This window comes from Nyctereutes procyonoides, unplaced genomic scaffold (assembly GCF_905146905.1).
Source record: "Nyctereutes procyonoides isolate TBG_1078 unplaced genomic scaffold, NYPRO_anot_genome, whole genome shotgun sequence".
In the NCBI taxonomy this organism is placed as follows: domain Eukaryota; kingdom Metazoa; phylum Chordata; class Mammalia; order Carnivora; family Canidae; genus Nyctereutes; species Nyctereutes procyonoides.
Genome location: NW_026575159.1, coordinates 16,816,182 through 16,835,094, shown reverse-complemented (window position 1 = coordinate 16,835,094; position 18,913 = coordinate 16,816,182). Strand labels below are relative to the sequence as shown.

Below are 18,913 nucleotides of genomic sequence, written 5' to 3'. Positions count from 1 at the left end.
CTCTGTGACTATCATAAATAAAAAAAAAATTAAAAATTTCCTCATTATCGTGACAACAATTTCCAAATGTATTCCCATTTCAAAGAATGTCTTTATTATTTTGTAGCAATGTTAAATTATTCTGTTTTCAAGAGGAAAAATCTGGAAGCTTCATGTTTGGGCTATGTAATTTTAGTATGCAAAGGTTGGAAATGAAATCACTACATTTGAGCAATCAACCCTGCCAACATCCGAATTCTGGCTGAGAGTCAGAGAACAGCACTTAACATGCAGTGAGAGGGCTCTTGGAATACCACTACCTTCAGACCACATGCCAAATCAAAGTGATTTAAACATCCAAAATATATGAGACTAAAACATTTACTGGATCGAGGAGTGCCAAAAATGGGCACCCTGGACATGCAGACATTGTGAGCTACAAATATTGGTTTAAAGGACCATTGTGAAACTTCAACTTGCTTAAAGATTGACTTGGAGGAAAAAAGGAGGGGGCCTGTTGCAATAGATAATGTATTCATGAAATAATTTGGAAACTGATTACGTGTGATGAATCTTAATTATAGCTATTTACTGTGGTGAATATTTAGGAAAATCAGGGTCTTAAAAAAAGACACAAGCTTTTGCTTTAATTATTTAGGAAGAAAAATAAGTTACCCCAATCTTATGTTCTATAATTATTTTTTTCATTCAATTTACATGTTTTATATTTAGGACCACAGCATATGTCTCTCTTCTGTTTCTTCCTCAAATTTTTCCTAAGTCTCCTTCCCCACCCCACTAGGGAGGAAATGTGATTTACCATCATCACTCAAATGAATTCCCTGGTATTTTATGAACTTTCACCTCACAGCTGTTGCATGAAATATAATCCCAATGAAAATGTCTATCCAAAATGACAATTTTCTAGTATTCTTATATGAAATAACCTTGCAGAAGAAGAAACAAAGATAACATTTTCTTTCATCTAAAAATAGGCTAATCCAGAAATACACCAAAATGCTAATAGTGGTTAGGGAGAACCATAAATGGGTTCTTACCTCTGTTGTCATTTTAAGTTTCTGCAAAGTGATTGTATTTCTTTGGTAATGAAAATATTAAAAATGTTAAAGTTGCTTTTAAGCTATAATTCTTAGTTATGAAATGTGAAGTATCTAAAGGAAGGGAAAAATCAGGAAAAAATTATGTAGTTCTTTAATTTTTATATTGTCCTTCAACTGTCTTGGGGCAAGTATATCTCAAAAAAGTTGTTAAAAGTCTGCATATCTCTGCATGATCAGAAAAGAGGTGTGTGACCCTTGGTACATGCATAACATAAGCGTGGCATTGTATCACCTTGCCAGCTATAAATGACATAACTCTCATCCAGCTACGAAACGGAGGAAAGAAATGTGTAAGGAGGTAGATAATAAAATATCTAACATACAAAACAGCTGAGAAATTAACGAGAAGCCCAAGCTAATTGGTCTCTATTTTCAATTTATGGCATTCATAATTAAAATGAGATAATGGTATAGTTAAAATACATTGCAAATGACAAGACACAAAACCAGTATGTTATTATTAGAGTATTCTAATTATAGTCATGAAAGCAGAGACTATGTCTGTCTTGTCCAATTAATATTTTTTTAAAGATCTTATTTATTTATCCATGAGAGACACAGAGAGAGAGAGGCAGAGACAGAGGTAGAGGGAGAAGCAGGCTCCATGCAGAGAGTCTGATGTGGGACTTGATGCTGGAATTACAGGATCACGACCCCAGCCGAAGGCAGATGCTCAACCGCTGAGGCACCCCAGCATCCCTCCAATTAATATTTTCTGAATTTATGTGTCTGTGTACATACATACTATTATCGAGGCTCTACTGTGTACAATGCATTAGGAGAGAGAAAAATGAAATATGAGCCCTGTCCCCTAAGAAATGTATAATATGGCAAAATTACATGTGAACACACCTAAAGTTCCTCACACCTCAGTTAAGAACTTAAGTTTGCCTTTACAGAAGAATGGATTGTAGGCTTCACTATGCAGTGGAAAAAGAGGGCCTGTGGAGTCAAAACATGGCTTTCAATCTTCTTCAAAATGTTCTCCAAAAAAGATATCTTTTGTTACAGTAATAGGGCAGAGACATTTGCTGCTCACCCAAATGTCCTTGTACTTTCCTACATTTCCTGTGATTAGGGCTGATCAAAGAGCTCTAAGCAGAAGTGCCATGTGTCACTTGTAAACCGAAACATTTAACAACTGGTAGAAATATCTTTTCCTCCCTGTCTGAGCAACCTAGAAGACATGTATTCCAAAAGGTATAGCCAAAAAGAGGGAGCAGTCTAGCACAAATCGTTATTTGGTAGGAGCTGACCCAGAGAGTCACTGAGAGCTATAAGAAAACTTAATGAGTAAGAGATAAATCACAATATGTTAAACTGAGATTTATTGCGGGTTTGTTATAGCTTTAAAGGTCTATTCTGAAAAATAGAAATATTTCCTTGATGGTTGTTGAGCCTGTGATGGAAGAATCAGTGTGAAAGTAAGACAGATCTGCTTGTTTTTAGGTGGCTAGAAATTGTTGTTTTTCTGTGCTGTCTCCTCAATGGAAAAGGCCTGACCAACCTCCAGCTCTGTCCAGGCTTCTGCTACCCAATATTTAAACCTGAATAAACCCTCTGGTTCCACAGCTTATGGGACTTGACTAAGGCAGTCTTCTTGAGTCTCAGTTTTCTTGTCTAGGAAATGGAGGATGTATAAACAAATCAAAAAAAAAGAAATGGAGGATGTAGTACTAATATTTATAGGATTATTTTGAAGATTAAATCATATAGCAAGCGCCTAGCTCAGTGCCTGGCAGGTTGAGGTGCTTTATAAGAGTTGTTTGCCTCCCCTATGTTTTATCTGAAGCCAATGGTTCTCAACACTGACTTGACTTTAGAATCATTTGGGAAGGTTTCTGGTTTTTGCTTTTTGTTTTTTTAAATCAGTTCCTGTATCCCAACCTACATCAAATAATCAGAATCTTTGGAAGTAGAACTGGCAGGGGAGGCTGGGGGGAGCTATTGTTTAAAAGCAGTAGATGACTCTTTTGTCTAACCAGGGTCAAGAACCATTTTCTTAGGCAAGGTACAAACAAAATGCTCTTTGATAACAGAATTTTTTCAAAAGTGCCTTCAAAAAGTACACAGTATGACCACTTGGAGCTTTGAAGAAGGCTTATTTATAGGGGCGCCTAGGTGGCACAGTGATGAGCATCTGCCTTTGGTTCAGGTCCTGATCCCAGGATTCTGGGATCGAGCCTGCTTCTCCCTCTGCCTGTGTCTCTGCCTCTCTCTCTGTGTGTATCTCTTATGAATAAAAAAAAATCTTAAAAAATAAAATGAAATAAAAAATAAGGCTTATTTATAAATGACAGATGAAAAGAGTCAATAAGTTGGTACTGGATGCTCTCAGGGACTCTAGGGCATTCTGATAAGCAGAACTGTAGATAAACGCAGTGATGTTGCAATGAAAAGTACAGGCTCAGATAAGAATTTACATTGCTTACAATGATAAGTATTTTCATGCTGTTATGGGCTGAATTACTATGTCTCCCCTCAGAACTTGTGTTAGAAGTTCTAACCTCGTCAGAATGTGACTATTTGGAGAAAAGATCTTTGCAGAGGGAATTAGGTAAAATGAGGGCTTTAGGGTGGACCCTAATCTTGTATGATTGGTGTCCTTACAAGAGAGGAATTTGAACACAGACATGTACAGAGGGAAGATGATGTGAAGACCCTGGGAGAAGACAGCCATCCACAAGTCAAAGAGAGAAACCTGCAACAGATCTCTCTCTTAACAACCGTCAGAAGGAACTAATCCTGCCTTGACCTCCGAACTTGTAGCCTCTGCAACTGTAAGAAAAATACATTTCTGCTGTGTAAGCCACCCCATCTGTGGAAGCCCTAGCAAACAAATATACCTCTGCTTACAGCGAAAGCATGTGGTAGGATTTTTTGGTGAGTGGGTGGGAGAAATAGCCACTTACCTCCACTTTATTAAAATATGGTCAGAGAAGAGATGGATTTTTATAAAGTCCTTGAAGTTGTGTACTTTGTTTGATGGGAAGGTAATTTAAAATATTAGAGAAGGCTGCCTGTGTCCAGGAAATGTGAATCATTTTGTCTGCTGGCTCACAGCCATCTCCTGAAGGAACTGCTTCTGCTCATAGCCTCTGTTGCCCACATAAAGCTGCCCCTTCCCCCCCAAACTGCCCACCCTCCTGACATGGCAGATTAGATTAAACTAACCTTTTAAGAAGAGATGTGCTGGACCAAGCAGATTCTCTCTTCAGATGTTGGAATTGGGACACTGAGAACCAGGCCATTTAGCTCTAATGAACAAAGCTGAACAGTCATATTGGACTCCAGGGCTAAGGCCACTTGGCCGGGGCATGTTCTAGAGGAGTCTTGAAAAGGAGAGTCAAGGGAGGAGAGAATGGCGTGAACATGCAGGAACAAACAGTAACTTTGGCTTCTTTTATTGAGCTAGCTTGAATGGGTTTCTGTACCACAACCAGAAGAGTGCTAAGTGGAACAGCATGAAATCAACAGAGGAAATCAGAGCCAAAGTCGTGCCCTAAGAGGTCACAAAAAAAATACGCCTACTCTCTCTACCACACAGATTCCTAAGACTTTCAAGCTAGGAAGACCCTAGAGGGCAGCATCAGCATGCCATGGCCAATATTTACTGAAAAATTAAGGCCCTTTGCATGAACTATCAACTCTTTGAGATGGACACAACAATTGTAATATTATCTTCATTTTGAAGATGAGTAGAAATACAAGTTAAGAAACCTGCCTTGAGGGGCACCTGGGTGGCTGGCTCAGTGGTTGAGCAGCCTTTGGCTCAGGTCTTGATTCCAGGGTCCTGGGATTGAGTCCTACATCGGGCTCCCCACAGGAAGCCTACTTCTCCTCTGCCTATGTCTCTGCCTCTCTCTGTGTCTCTCATGAGTAAATAAATAAAATCTTTAGGAAAAAAAGAAAAAGAAAGTTATGTTGAGTCATATAGTTATTGTGGAAAATCAATTACAAAAAAATGGCCATGGTTGTTTATCTATCCTGTATCCTCATCCTTTGCAGTGTGACTGCAGCGGCTCCCATCAAGAGGTGGCATCTGGGCTGGCCCTGTGACTTGCTTTGACTAGTAGATCATGGCAGAAATGACAAGTGTGTCAGTTCCGAGGCTGGCCATAAGAAGTCTTAAACTTTCCTTCTCAATTTCTTAGAACTCTGTGCATGTGAAGGAGTCTAGGCTATGTTCTATTGGAAGATGAGACACATGTGGTCACCCTATGATCAATAACCAATCACCCAAGGGAAGGGGACTGAGGCCATCCTAGATGAGCCAGCACCTAGATGATCCACTGACCATCAGCCAACTGCCAGCTACATGAACGAATCTCTCCTAAACCAAGCAGCCTCTAGACAACCCACCTGCTAACCATGATGCATGAGTGAATCCAGTCAAGGTCAACCAAACCTGGCCCAGATCAGCAGAACCACCCAGCTGACCCACAGGTTTATGAGCTACATAACTGCTTGGGCTTTTTAAAAATATTTTATTTATTTATTCATGAGAGATGCAGAGACACAGGCAGAGGGAGAAGCAGGCTCCATGCAGGGAGCCCGACGTGGGACTCGATCCTGGTCTCCAGGATCACGCGCTGGGCTGAAGGCGGCGCAAACCGCTGAGCCACCCGGGCTGCCCTGCTTGGGCTTTTAAGCCACTAAATTTTTATGGGTTTGTTATGAAGCAACAGTTGCTGATGCAGAGGATCTGGGACTTGAACAGAAGAAGACTGTCTGACTTCCAACACCAGAGAATGCTCTCAAATCCTGTGTCCCTTGTAGCCTGGCTAATGCAAAACCGTCCTTCTAAGAAGGAGTGCATGTAGCGTCTTCATTAGATTTTAGGATTGGTCAAGGTGGGTTCAAAACCCTTTACCATGTAGGTCACTGGGCAACTGACTGGCAGCTTAACCTCTCCAAACATTGGCATCCTCATTATGTTAACTTCAAGCAATACCAACTACTTCACACAGACCCCAGGAAGGTAAAACAAGATAGTATATCTAAAGTGCATGGGTTTTCCTGGAAGACGGATATTTGCAGTGCTCCAAAAGTTCTTGAAGACCGAAGAATTTCCGTTTTGGTGTTGATATCCAACCAACTGACAGTTTTAGGAATGAATATGTCTTAGAGATAATGACTTTTGATGGCTTGTAGCCTTTGGTTCTACAAGAATGCAATAACTTTTTCCTCAATTATAAGCATTTTTCTAGATCACTGTTTCTCAAAGTAAACCTACAGTTCACTTGCCTGAGCCTCACCAGCTGCCTGGCAGATTCATAGCCTCATCCCAGACCTACTGAATTAGAGACTCTCCCAGGAGCAGAGTTTGAGAACCTACATTTTAAACAAGTTATCGGTAATTTTCACACACATTAAAATTTAAGAGTTGCTGCCCTAGACTCCTTGGCTAAGACTTTGAAATACAGTGAAGTATTTCATCTTCTCACTCTAGTACTGCTTTTTAGTTGGGTGTTCCTCTAGTGTTACTCATGTCCCAAGATTTTAGGTCAAAAAAGATAACACTGGAGGGAGGGGCAAGATGGCGGAAGAGCAGGGTCCCCAGGTCACCTGTCCCCACCAAATTACCTAGATAACCTTCAAATCATCCTGAAAATTTACGAATTCGGCCTGAGATGTAAAGAGAGACCAGCTGGAACGCTACAGTGAGAAGAGTCCGCGCTTCTATCAAGGTAGGAAGACGGGGAAAAAGAAATAAAGGAACAAAAGGCCTCCGAGGGGGAGGGGCCCCGCGAGGAGCCGGGCTGAGGCCGGGGCGAGTGTCCCCAGGACAGGAGAGCCCCGTCCCGGAGGAGCAGGAGCTGCACCAACCTTCCCGGGCGGGCGGAAAGGGGCTCGCAGGGAGTTGGAGCAGGACCCAGGAGGGCGGGGATGCCCTCGGGCTCCCTTGGACACTAACAGACACCTGCGAGCGCAGGAGAGTGCGCCGAGCTCCCTAAGGGCTGCAGCGCGCACGGCGGGGACCAACCGGAGCAGCTCGGAGGGGCTCGGGAGCGGCTCCAGGGAGGGAGCTGCGGGGCGGGAGCGCGAATCCAACAGCGCAGGCCCCGGAGCACAGGGCGCCGGGACACAGCCCAGGATCCGGCCTCCCCCGGGACAGGCAGAGGCCGGGAGGGCCCAGGACAGCGAGGACGTTCCTGCCCCGAGCTGAGCAGATCAGCGGCCCCGCCCCGGAGCCTCCAGGCCCTGCAGACGGAGAACCGAGAGCCCCGAGCCCCGTTGTTCCTGCGGAGGCTGAATCCAGGCTTCCAGAGTTGCCATAGCAACTGCGGGTGATCCTCCCGGGGCCCCACGGGGTGAACAACCCCCGCTGAGCCCTGCAGCAGGCAGGGGCAGAGCAGCTCCCCCAAGTGCTAACACCTGAGAATCAGCACAGCAGGCCCCTCCCCCAGAAGACCAGCTGGACGGACCAGTGATACTCCCCCGTGTTCCAATACAACTTGTTTTTGGCCACTCTGCACTGAGCAAAATGACTAGAAGGAAAACCTCACCTCAAAAGAAAGAATCAGAAACAGCCCTCTCTCCCACAGAGTTACAGAATCTGGATTACACTTCAATGTCAGAAAGCCAATTCAGAAGCACTATTCTACAGCTACTGGTGGCTCTAGAAAAAAGCATTAAGGACTCACGAGACTTCATGACTGCAGAATTTAGATCCAATCAGGCAGAAATTAAAAATCAATTGAATGAGATGCAATCCAAACTAGAAGTCCTAACGACGAGGGTTAACGAGGTGGAAGAACGAGTGAGTGACATAGAAGACAAGTTGATGGCAAGGAGGGAAACTGAGGAAAAAAGAGATAAACAATTAAAGAACCATGAAGACAGATTAAGGCAAATAAATGACACTCTAAGGAGGAAAAACCTACGTTTAATTGGGGTTCCCGAGGGCGCCGAAAGGGACAGAGGGCCAGAATATGTATTTGAACAAATCCTAGCTGAAAACTTTCCCAATCTGGGAAGGGAAACTGGCATTCAGATCCAGGAAATAGAGAGATCCCCCCCTAAAATCAATAAAAACCGTTCAACACCTCGACATCTAATAGTGAAGCTTGCAAATTCCAAAGATAAAGAGAAGATCCTTAAAGCAGCAAGAGACAAGAAGTCCCTGACTTTCATGGGGAGGAATATTAGGGTAACAGCAGACCTCTCCACAGAGACCTGGCAGGCCAGAAAGGGCTGGCAGGATATATTCAGGGTCCTAAATGAGAAGAACCTGCAACCAAGAATACTTTATCCAGCAAGGCTCTCATTCAGAATGGAAGGAGAGATAAAGAGCTTCCAAGACAGGCAGGAACTGAAAGAATATGTGACCTCCAAACCAGCTCTGCAAGAAATTTTAAGGGGGACTCTTAAAACTCCCCTTTAATAAGAAGTTCAGTGGAACAATCCACAAAAACAAGGACTAAATAGATATCATGATGACACTAAACTCATATCTGTCAATAGTAACTCTGAACGTGAATGGCCTTAATGACCCCATCAAAAGGCGCAGGGTTTCAGACTGGATAAAAAAGCAGGACCCATCTATTTGCTGTCTACAAGAGACTCATTTTAGACAGAAGGACACCTACAACCTGAAAATAAAAGGTTAGAGAACCATTTACCATTCAAATGGTTCTCAAAAAATACCCTAAAAACTATAGAACACTTCTGAAAGAAATTGAGGAAGACACAAAGAGATGGAAAAATATTCCATGCTCATGGATTGGCAGAATTAATATTGTGAAAATGTCAATGTTACCCAGGGCAATTTACACGTATAATGCAATCCCTATCAAAATACCATGGACTTTCTTCAGAGACTTAGAACAAATTATTTTAAGATTTGTGTGGAATCAGAAAAAACCCCAAACAGCCAGGGGAATTTTAAAAAAGAAAACCGTATCTGGGGGCATCACAATGCCAGATTTCAGGTTGTACTACAAAGCTGTGTTCATCAAGACAGTGTGGTACTGGCACAAAAACAGACATATAGATCAACGGAACAGAACAGAGAACCCAGAAGTGGACCCTGAACTTTATGGTCAACTAATATACGATAAAGGAGGAAAGACGATCCACTGGAAGAAAGACAGTCTCTTCAATAAATGGTGCTGGGAAAATTGGACATCCACATGCAGAAGAATGAAACTGGACCACTCTCTTGCACCATACACAAAGATAAACTCAAAATAGATGAAAGATCTAAATGTGAGACAAGATTCCATCAAAATCCCAGAGGAGAACTCAGGCAACACCCTTTTTGAACTTGGCCACAGTAACCGGAGAAGGACAAACAGTGTATGTTCTCATTCATTTGGGGAATATGAATAATAGTGAAAGGGAATATAAGGGAAGGGAGAAGAAATGTGTGAGAAATATCAGAAAGGGAGACAGAACATAAAGACTTCTAACTCTGGGAAATGAACTAGGGGTGGTGGAGGGGGAGGAGGGCGGGGGGTGGGGGTGAATGGGTGACGGGCACTGAGGGGGACACTTGACGGGATGAGCACTGGGTGTTATTCTGTATGTTGGTAAATTGAACACCAATAAAAATTAATTTATAAAAAAAAAAAAAAAAAAATCAAAAAAAAAAAAAAAAAAAAAAAAAAAAAAAAGATAACACTGGCACCATTTTTTTTTTTCTCCCAGAGATGGTGTTGACATAGCCACTAACTTTTTGGTGAAAATAGACCACATAGCAATGATTGAACCAACCCAGATGACACCATGATTTAAAAAAAAAATGCATCAACATGTTACTCCTTGAATAAACACTGGGAAATCCATTTTTCCTGTTTTTCTTGTTTTGCATCTGCAGTCTCATAGTCCTGTATGTAGTATAGTCTTATGCTAGCTAGATACAGAAACGGGAAGAGTGGGATGGGGAGAACATTACTAAGAATATTACCTTGTTTTTACTCTTGTTATTATCAACAACATTCCTATTTCCACAAAGCAAGCATTCAGAGGAATAGGAAATGACTTGACCCTAAACTGACTTTGGAAGTTTGTTCAGTCTGAACCAGCTTTAGCCTGAACGTTTTTGTTTACCTTCGGAACTAGCCATTGGAGAGCGCTGTGGGAGTATTTCACTAAGGCTAAATTCTTGAGTTCACCTACCTGTAATTAAAACTTTAAAGTGTCTTCTTCATTTGACGTCTTCCCGGCTGATCTGTATTCAAGGTATCGTGTGTGTGTGTGTGTGTGTGTGTGTGTGTGTGTGTGTGTTTTAAAGACTGTCACCAAAAGGGGAAAAAGGAAAAAAATAATAACAGAAGGAACTACTACAAAAAAAGTGCTTTTGGAAGCCTATTCCTCTTCAGATGACACCAGTGCTTAGAACTTTTGATTCAAATCTCTTCATTTCCTACAAATATTTTTTTTTCACTGTTCCAAATACGGAAGAGGTTCTGAATAGCAAAAGTGCTGTGCTTTTTAAAAACCTGCTGGACAACTTTTCATCTCTAGCAGTACTGAAGTTTTGCCATACCAGACTGTGTATGACAAACTGCAAAACATATGCATAAAAAATCTAGACTCTTCTATTGTGCCAATGCATGGCTAAAAACTTACTTCTGGAGCCACACAGCTGTTGAAATCAGTCATATTTACAATTTTTACAAATGAGTTTATTTTAATAAAAACAAGTTACTCTGTGAGCATGATCTCTAAACAGATTTATGTGGGCTGGCACAATCTGCTATGCTAAACATATATTCATATTGCTTGGGTCTGCAAGCAGGGTTCTTTTTTGTGTGTATGTGTGTGTGTGTGTGTTTTTGAGGGTGATAACAGTCTTGCTTTGTACAAGGATACCAAATAATTGGCAGCAATTCAGCCAAAGACACTGTTCTAAGCACTGTGCTGTTGAAGTTGTTTTCCTGGACAGAATTGCCCTGTGGGCATGGCCCTAAATTGGGAGGACTCTGGGCTGCTGGCATTGGGCAGTGAACCAGGCAGACAGCTTACAGTGAGAAGGAGGTGATTCTATAAAATGGTACTAAGAGGATGAGGAGGAGGAGAAAAAGAAAGGGAAGGAGGGATAGAAGAAGGGAAATGGAGAAAGGGAGAGGGTGAGATTTCTATTCATCAGTCCATACCCTTAAAGGGATCTCTTTTTGTATTCCGTCTTGGTCTCGTCTCACCTCTCCCTTTGACTGATGTTTTTATGCTCATGTTTTTCACTTGGTTACTCGACTGTAGCCTCCTTGAAGACAGAAATATTACCTGACTCAGCTTTGCATCTCCCACAGAGCCTGGTGGACGCTGGTGCTCAAAAACCTAGCTATTAAATGTATGAACAAAAGAATGCATTTCTGTAACTGAAGCATTTCCTTTCCACAGAAAGAAGTCCTAAGGGCACGGTACTGCCCCCTAGGGGGCGTCCTGAAAATTTATGGGGGCAGTTTTTGTTCAGTAGTTCTCGTATTGGGGCCAGAGTGTTTACACAGTGCAAAACATATTTTATTGTTTTCCTTGATATTAGTATAGTATTTTCGAACTTTCTCTTTTTCCACCTTTATAACATTACACTGGTTTATTTATTTTTTTTAAAGTTTTTTTTTTATAATTTTTATTTACTTAGGATAGTCACAGAGAGAGAGAGGCAGAGACATAGGCAGAGGGAGAAGCAGGCTCCATGCACCGGGAGCCCGATGTGGGATTCGATCCCGGGTCTCCAGGATCGCACCCTGGGCCAAAGGCAGGCGCCAAACCGCTGCGCCACCCAGGGATCCCTACACTGGTTTATTGAATTTATTTGGGTAGTTTACATTATCTGTGAATTTAACTCTAGGAGAGTGAAGTGGTATTACATTTATGTTGTAAATAACGGGGATGTTGAGTATGGTAGGGTTGAGTACCTCTGCTTATAAGATCATCAAGCTTTGCTTGCTTCTGCTTCCCCAAGTTCTAGGATTCTAAGACGAAACATACAAATAAAGAAGCTGGTGTACATTGATTTCAACAATCAGGCTTTCACTTTAAGCAACTGCACGTTTTAGGATTCATGTGGCTCAGGGAAGCATTGCTGTCAAAGCACAGAGGGTCCAGCGTCCAGGCTCATGAATCTGTGCAGAGCGGCTTGGAGAGTGAAACATTTCTCATCCCTTTGGTTTGCACGTTTCATAATTTTGAAAGTGATGGTGGAGGGGTGGTGAGGAGGGGCGGTGACGCCGTTCGGTTTTTCCCAAAGCCTGGGTGCTTGGCTGGCCCCCCTCTCTGCAGGACTAGTGCACATGGAAGCTGTCCGGGTTTGAAGAGCTCGGCTGGAAAAGGAAGCCTTTCGGCAGAGCGGCTCGTAAGAGGGGAAAGGAGGGTTCCAGGGGAGCAAAGGGTGGCTCCGTCTTCAACGACAGTTGGAAGTGAGGCTGAACTGAACTTTCGGTGTCAGCGGGTGGAGCTGCGGTTTGTGGTGGAGTGGGGACCCGGAGGCGAGAAGAGGCGGGGCGGAGGGTGACAGAAGGTGGGGCTTCGGGCTGGGATCCAGACCGGCCTCGGCCAGGCGGGGCTTCTTTTTGACAGTGGGCGGGGATTCCGATGAAGGGGCGGGGCTTGGGCGGAGGGCCCCCGGGAGACGGGGCTTACGCTGACAAGGGGCGTTTCTTGAGGTCCGGCGGTGACAGTAGCAGGGCGGAGCGCCCAGAGGGCAGGCCCACAAGTGACAGGAGGAGGGAACCGACCCGAGTTAAGACGAGGCTTCTGATAGCGCAAGGGGCGGGGCCGCTCCGCGATCCGGAGAGGGCGGGCCTTCTGCTGACAGGGGGCGGGGCCGCTCCGCGATCCGGAGAGGGCGGGCCTTCTGCTGACAGGGGGCGGGGCCACCGCGGGCAAGGGGCGGGGCCGCTCCGCGCTCCGGAGAAGGCGGGTCTCCTGCTGACAGGGGGCGGGGCCAGCGCGGGCAAGGGGCGGGGCTTCTGTTGACAGAGGGGCGGGGCGGCGCCCTACCTCCCAGTGCGCCAATCCTGAGGGTAGAGGCCGGGGTCGGACCCCAGGGGAGCCGCGGGGTCCGGGAGCCGAGAGCCCGGCGCGGAGCGGGGTGGGGGCGCGCGGGGACGGCGTGCGCGCGGGAGGGCCCCGCCTCGGCCGGCTGCTTCCCTCCCTCCCCGCCCCGGTCGGCCGCCGGGGCGCGCGCCTCGCCTCGCCCCCCCACCCCCCGACCCTCCGCGCTCCGCGGGGCCCGCCGAGCTGCCGAGGCCGTGTGCCGGCCCGCGGAGCGGTTCCGGGTGTAGGGTTCACAGGTCAGAGTTGACTCCCTGAAAAGTGCAGCCGGTTTGAAATGCAAGATGGCGGCGGCGGGGCGCTGAGAGGCGCGGCGGCCCCTGCAGGTAGCGGCGCGAGCGGGCTCCGGGACGAGCGGGCCGGGACGCCCGGGGGGCCGCGGGGGGGGGCGCGGGGAACCGGCAGCGTGGGCCGGCCGGGGGAAGGCGGCTCCGGGGCAGGGACCCCGGGGGCTCCGCGCGCCGGCGGCGGCGGCGGCGGCGGCTGGCGAGGAGGACGCGGCGCGGGGCGCCCGAGGGGGAGGGACCCCGCCTGCCTGCCGGCCTCGGGGAGTCGCCGCCGAGGGACGGCCCCTGAGGTTCCCTCGCGCCCTCGGGGTGTCTGCGGCCGTGGAGGGAGCTGGCGGGGGGCTCTGGGAGGAGTCCTGTCAGCCCCGGTTCTTACGGGAGCACCGCGCAACTTGGGACTGGAGCGGAGTGAAGACGCGGCCGCCGGGGCGGGGGGGGGCGCCGCGGGGCGCGGGGAGGGTCCTGGCGGAGGTCGGGAGGCCCGCCCCGCGGGGGCGCGCGCCGGCTGGTGGGTGCTGCCCGCGGGGCGGCGAGCAGAGCCCCCCTTGCGGAGCTGAGCGAGTGCAGTCGGCGTCGGAGCCCCCGGGCAACGCGCCGCGGGAGGGCTGCCCCCCGCTTGACGGAAGGCTCGGCGCCCATCTCGCGGCCAGGCGGTGCCCGCCCCTGGGGGCCAAGACTCGGAGTCGAGTCCCGACGAGCTCTCTTCCGCTTAGAGGCAGACTGGCACTCCGAAGTTCATTCAAGAGAATGGAGGCGGCCCCCGTCCCCTTGCAGGAGGGAGACGAGGGAGGCCCCACCGGGCACTCGCCCGAGCCTCGGGGCCTAACGGGAACAGCCTCGCAGTCTCAGCGAGGGAGGAAGGGCTGCGGAGGGGGTGCGAGGGGGCAAGGCGCGGGGGCTGAGGGCACGAGGAGCCCTGGCGGATGATGCCCTTCCCCTGGGGTTTACCCTGAAGTTGTGGGTAGAGGGACTTGGAATTCTTTGTTCCGTGCACCTCCCTCCACCTCTCCCCCCTGTAGGTAACAGTAAGGAGAGAGCAGAACCCCCACTGGAAGAGAAGGCTCCGTTGGATATCCTAAGTTTAGGTCATAGCGCTGAGCGGAGCGGCCAGCTGTGACCCCGCTCCGGGAGAGACTGGGGGCGGGGGTCGAGGAGTGCGGTGCAGAGCTGGGCACAGTGCGGATCCTACCGCGCTGTTCTGTCGTCACCCCCCCCCCCCACCCCGAGCTGAAAACAGAAGGAGCTCATCTTTAAGGGGCGGGGGGGGGGGTGTAAAAAAAAAAGGCTGATAGTCTGTAATGTGATTAGGTGGGGATTGCATGTAACTTGAAAAAGCAATTCTCTTGGAGGTTGAGAATATAACAGAAAAGGGAGGAAAATCACAGGATTGGGAAATAGAGTTCACAGGGAGGAAGCAGCAGCTTTCCCTCCAGGACTAGTGCCTATTCGTGGGTTTGGAGTGTGTGTGTGTGTGTGTGTGTGTGTGTGTGTGTGTGTGTGTGCGCGCGCGTGCCCGTGTGCGCGCCTTCCCTACGGTAGTGCACCTTTAGACTTGTTGGTGTTGGTCATTGCATCTCAGTCTTTGTCTTAAAGCTTTAACTTGTCTTACACGGTGTTAACGTGGATTGTCCTTGTTTCTGAGAAATTATCTCCCCAAAAGTCGTTATGTTTTTATGCCATCAGTGAGGATGAACGGGAGTTGGTTTTCACACGGCCTTAGTATATCCATAGAGTTTAAACAATGTTCTTAAGGAGCAATTCTGACTCTTGATTCCAGGCAAAAGAAATGTGGGTGCTGCCAAAGACAATAATGCATAACAGGATGTAAAAGGGCCCTCATGAATATTTTTTCCTCCTAATCTGTCTCTCCTTACTCCAAGCATTTTAGGGCGAAGCTAACTAATTTTACACAAAGTAAAATGTAAAGTGTTGGGTTCGTTCAATATAGAAATGATAGCATTTCACTTACCAGTGAAGTGAGTCTTTTGTAGAAGTACCTCTTCAAATGCTTTATGTAATGATCAGGATTAAAATGAGAAAAAAATCAAGTAAGATTTGGGTACCTGATGACAGCTATGATTCATACAGATTTCTTGAACCATTCTAGTATTTTTAAAAGAGCTTTAATGTCTTTCATAGAAATGTCTTCTCAAACACATTTCAAGTGTAAACTAGTTGAGAGCTGCACATTTAGAGCATTATTATACAATGTGAGCTATTCTTTGGTTTCCCCAAAGTGCACGTAGCTCTAGTTTTTGTATTCAATTCTGAACAGATTAGGCTGGATGAACCAGAGTAGCATTGATGCCAGATGGTTTGAAAATATGCTAAGGCTGAAAACATAAATGTGCTTGTGCTGTGCTTGTACTCATTAATAGTAGATGTCTTTCCCTTATAGCGAGCTTATTATTTCACTGGATTTGGAGGACAGTTCGTGAATGATGTAGCAATTATTTCACCTTTGGTGATACTTGCAAGGTTTTTAAAAATAAATATGAATAAAGTTTAACAGTTATTTTATTAGTGACCTTAACAGCATAGGTGAGGTGCTTCATGTTGAAGATTTTCTCCCTTTTATAACTTACATTAAGATTTAAAAGTGATACTTTAATGTATTTATATTTTCTTTCTTATACTGTTAATTGGGCACAAAAATGGGTTATTTGAGACTTAATTTGCTGTGAATCATGGCTTTATATTTAAGTAGAATTACTCTTAACATTACTAAAATGATTACAAATGTAGCTGAGGAAATAACCTTTTTATATACATTGCATCATTGTGGATGTGGGCTCAAGAGACTCTACTTATTTGAACATTAGCAGTGTTAAAACTTCAGTGCCTAAGCTAGGTTTTAATTTAATATCATATTCATTAATGTAGGGAGGTGTTTGGAAATATCTGTTGCACTATAGCCAGTGTAACACATCCACTTTTACATCTAAATTTCTTCTGAACTAAAATCCTTCCAAATCATCCTATGTAATCTCAAAGGTAATTTAAACTACATTTAATTAAGGGGGGGGGAAAGCTGTGATGCTAGCCTTTGAATAATAGCCAATGCTTCTATAATATTACTGATCTATCTTATTGTCTCCTGTTGCTCTGATATATTTGTGGTTGTGAGTAAACAAATTTGAATGGCTGAAGCTGCTAATTTAGATTACTAATCAAGATACATTTGAATTTACATTTTGGGGAACTGTATTTCATACAGTTAATTTTTAAGTAAATGTTTATGTAAATTTTTATATAGTTGCCAAGTTTGGGTCTTAAGGGGTACATAATCTTTGCAAATTATATAATCCATATTCTATGGTGTATTCAAGAGGTATTAAGATGGTCTTTAATCCCTTTGATTGAAGCAAATATGATGATATACTTTGGAAAAAAAAGTGGTTTTTTTTAAAAGATTTTGTTTATTTATTCATGAGAGACACAGAGAGAGGCATAGGCAGAGAGAGAAGCAGGCTCCATGCAAGGACCCTGATGTGGGACCTGGGATCACACCCTGAGCCAAAGGCAGACGCTCAACTACTAAGCCACCCAGGTGTCCCAGAAAATAAGTTTTTATGAGTAGGTTAAGAATGACATTTATTCAAGACAGTCAAAATTTTTTACTTTTTTTTTTAAGTAGCCTCCATACTCAGCGTGGAGCCCAACATGGGGGCTTGAAGTCACAACCCGAGATCAAGACCTGAGCCAAGACCAAGTGTCACTCAACCAACTGAGTCACCCAGATACCCAAAGCTGTCAAAATTTTTATGCAGGATTTTTGTTTTGAGTTTTTAGATTTAGATTTTTTAAAAATAATCTTCTCAAAGCCTATCTAAAAAAATCATTGAAGTAGGAACCATATACATATTATTTTTAAACAAAAGAACTTTGTCATTAAATCTTAGTGATTTCATATTTCCCATAGGATTTCTGACTCCCCTTTTCCTCCTTCCTGATGGTCTTTCTGGTTTTTTTTTTGGGGGGGGAGGTTATTGTGAGGAATGAAAGGAGATAGAAATTCTGATTTTTATATTTCTAAGCAATTCACTCAATAATTATGTTTTTCTTCTATACAAAATCTATTCCCTTTTAACTTCTAATATTGTCAAAAAGAAGTTTGTTAAAACTTTGCTGGACATGGGCTCTATTTGAAAGTGAGGGAATGGTAATTGCACTACTGAGTATTTACCCCAAGATACCGATGTAGTGAAATGCTGGGACACCTGCACCCCAATGTTCATAGCAGCAGTGTCCACAATAGCCAAACTATGGAAGGAGCCATGATGTCTTTCGACAGATGAATCAATAAAGAAGATGTGGTATATATACAATGGAATGTTACTCAGCCATCAGGAAGGATGAATACCCACCATTTGCTTCAGCATAGATGAACTAGAGGGTATTAGGCTGAGTGAAATAAGTCAGTTGGGGAAGGACAATCATCATAGGGTTTCACTCATACGTGGAATATAAGAAATAGTGAAAGGGATTATAAGAGAAAGGAGGGAAATTGAGTGGGGATAAGTCAGAGAGGGAGACAAACCATGAGAGACTCCTAACTCTGGGAAACAAAGGGTTGTGGAAGGGGTGCTGGGTGGGGAGATGGGGTAACTGGGTGACAGGCACTGAGGATGGCACTTGATGGGATGAACACTGGGTGTTATACTATATGTTGGCAAATTGAATTTAAACAAAAAAAAATTTTTAAGTGAGGGTATGGTGAGGAGGGAACAATTTTTCTTCATAATACAACAGGATGATTTGTATCAGAGCTTTGTTAGTTCTATGAAACACATTTTAAAATGTGTTACGCATTAATGATTCTCCTTGAAGCTAAGGTCAGAGAAAGTATGTGTATGTTGGGGTGGGGGGTGTAAATTATGATTGCTTAATGCCTACCTGTTAAAGCCAACTTGTTCTAGCATTGCTTAATATGCTCAAAAGTATGAAGTGGAAAATAAAATTTATTGATTGTTGCCCAGACCTTTAAAATATTTTATAATGTCTCAACATTTAGCAAAGTTTATGTGAAGACTTCCTCTGTTGTATAACTTAAAGTTAATACCTTAAATAAAAGTCAGAAAAATCTAGTTGTGGGGACACCCGGGTGGCTCAGCAGTTGAGTGTCTGCCTTTGGCTCAGGGTGTTAACCCAAGGGTCTGGGATCAAGTCCTGCATCCGGATCTTTGCAGGGAGCCTGCTTCTCCCTCTGCCTATGTCTCTGTCTCTCTCTCTGTGCCTACCATGAGTAAATAAATAAAATATATTTTTTTAAATTTTTATTTATTTATGATAGTCACAGAGAGAGAGAGAGAGAGGCAGAGACATAGGCAGAGGGAGAAGCAGGCTCCATGCACTGGGAGCCCGACGTGGGATTCGATCCTGGGTCTCCAGGATCACGCCCCGGGCCAAAGGCAGGCGCAATAAACCACTGCGCCACCCAGGGATCCCTAAATAAAATATTTTTAAAAAGAAAAATCTAATTGTGGACTTACTAAGTCTACAAGCTTTACATGGGTTATTTTA

General features: G+C 44.9%; 1 protein-coding gene across 4 annotated transcripts in view; it reads left to right on the top strand.

The window, feature by feature from the left end:
* Nucleotides 1-13,276: 13,276 nt before the first annotated feature.
* The window catches only part of ZHX1 (zinc fingers and homeoboxes 1), a 36,354-nt gene continuing 30,717 nt past the window's right edge, over nt 13,277-18,913 (top strand). For 3 of the 4 annotated variants that reach the window (XM_055314285.1, XM_055314282.1, XM_055314284.1), the window contains exon 1: nt 13,277-13,429. The gene's annotated coding sequence lies outside the window, so the exon portion shown is untranslated. The remainder of the gene's footprint in view (nt 13,430-18,913) is intronic. The other variant, XM_055314281.1, reaches the window with a different exon arrangement.